This window comes from Coturnix japonica, chromosome 1 (genome assembly GCF_054131305.1).
Source record: "Coturnix japonica strain WE chromosome 1, WE-NBRP24, whole genome shotgun sequence".
In the NCBI taxonomy this organism is placed as follows: Eukaryota; Metazoa; Chordata; class Aves; order Galliformes; family Phasianidae; genus Coturnix; species Coturnix japonica.
Window position 1 is genome coordinate 144,116,956 of NC_140663.1, and position 2,527 is coordinate 144,119,482.

The window sequence follows — 2,527 nt, forward strand, 5'->3', positions numbered from 1 at the left end:
CTATATAATGGCACAGAATATACAGGAAATGCACATGACTCCAGCAGTTACAAGTCAGATACCCTAGAATGTTTCAAATAGCTGAACATTTGCTGTTTCAGCAACTAAATTCAGACCTGAACACTGAGTAACATAAATCTCTCTGCACAGCAGACTTCTTCACTGACAGAATTTTGCAACAGTTTGTAATTATAGACAAATATTGTTAACCTCTAAAATCATTTTGGAAACATATATATGATAAGATTCCGTATAGTAATTTTATTAATAGTATCCATTCTGAAATTAATTTACCCTTAAAAATTTTCTAAATAGACATTCAAACTATTATTAACACTCCATGAATTTCAACAGTTGAAATGCCATGTTGCATTTGTATTATTAATAATTTAGAACATCATTATTTTGTTTACCTTTGTTGTTGTTGTCACCACAGTCTTTGTTGTAGATAAATGTTTTGGGGTAATTTTGTCTTTTGAGTGTCATAAACAGTAACAAATTCTTTTTGATTCCCTTACAAATTATAAGAGAAGAGCCATGAAATTTTCCTAACCTTTTCTGCAGCTCAATAAATCACAAACAGACAAGAAAGTTAAGCACTGCTTCAGTGGAAAATCAGCAGACAGATGTAGCACACATTCCCCTCAAAATAATTCAGAACCTGTGCCAATTTATCAAATGCCTACTTTATCTGTCAAAACAATGTCCTTTCTCAAATAAAGGGCATTGTTTCTGCAGCAAGAAAAAGGTTCTGATGTATTGTTATCTGCAAATGGATGGTGGAATAATGGAACAACAGGCAGTGTTTCAAGCTAAGAGATCAAAGGGCAGAATACATTGCAATTCTTGTTAAAATAAATTAGGCTGAAATAATAATTTCAATAAAGACATTTATAACCTTAAACAATTTCTGTAGTTTACAAATGGGCAGAAACAATAAGAAAATCCTTCTTAACATATCTTAAGGCATTTCTTTGCATTGATAGAACTTCAAATGTCAGAGAAATAAAAATGTAAAGCTGTAATGCCCATCATATCTTTGCTGACAGTACACTGTCTTACATTTGCAGAGGAAATATTTGCAATTGCTTTGTTCATTTTCATATATGTTCATAGTATCATCATACACTAAAAATATTCACAGATTTTTAGATTATAAATTTTCATAAGCAAAATGTATTAGTTTGAAATATTCCAGGATAATTCTGTGAAATATTATACGATATACAACAGCTGCTCCAAAAGTAATGCCTCCTGTTTTATGATGCTGGCCCATCATGTCAGAGATGGGTGTTGGTGGCATGGCAGTAGAAGCTGAACCTTCCCAACAATATTCCGTTCAATTTTGTTGCCATGAGAGAAGTGTCAGCAGAGGACTGTCTAAAAAAATGGTGTTTGACATGGAAGTGTGTATGATGCAAAGGTGTGTCACTGAAATTCACCATGAGTAAAAATCAGTACTCGTCAACACTTACTGTATGTTTATGGAGGCCAAATAGTAGATGCAAGCAGAGTGAGGCAGTGAGTGGTGCAGTTCAGCAGTGGAGGCAGTAACATGAAAGACAAGCTATGTAGGCATGTAATGCAGGACCTTTTTCATTGCTTTAAAAAAAAAAAAAAAAAAGCATAGTGAATGTTGGTGACTGTAATGAAAAGTCATGCTTTGTAGCTGAGAATTTGCTCAGTGTTCCTTTGTACTTGGTATCAATTGTAGTTTCCATGCAAATAAATTCCCAACTTCCATTAAAAAAAAATCTTAGGTTGAAATAATTTCATCCTTCTCTGATGTAAATTAGAAAATAAAACAAACAAGGAGAACAAAAACTTCTAATAATTAACAGTTAAGTGAAAAACACCACGTGTATTCATCAACTCTGTGCACTCAAAGCTTGTTCTAATACCATCACTGTAATGCTCATATACTTTCTTTAACCTCAGCATGTCAGACAGTTATAATGACTCCTGCAGCCAGCTTGATCCCAAGCTGAACTGTGACAACTTTGCACTGATGTATCTGTCTCCTCCATGACAGCATGTGACTCTTTCTTTCTTATATTCTTTCATTTTTCAATTCCTTTTTATATAACTGTGACCTCTGTCAGTTATTATTTTTTTCTCCATTATGATACATTTTTGATATCACAAAATCCTCTGAAAATTTGACTAAATCAGCTGCTTGAGAAATGCATTCATTTATGATTGGCTAACGATATCTTCAAAAGTTACTGATTTTTATATTTTATTTTTTTTACTTACATCTCATATGTATGGAAAATAAGTTCTCAAAAACATTTTCTTAAAGAAATTTCGTTAGTTTAATCATAGTAATGTAAAAAGAGAACATTTTGCTAAATATTCTGAGATTATAAGGCCAGATCTATTTCTAGTTTAACTGTCTTTTATTTCAACAAGACTCCAGTGTAAGGCAAAAATTATGCCTAGCATCATGAAATTCATGACATCTGTTAAAGCTCAGTTATGTCAGTTTTTACTTAACTGCATAAATGTCTGCACTTGCAAGATGTGT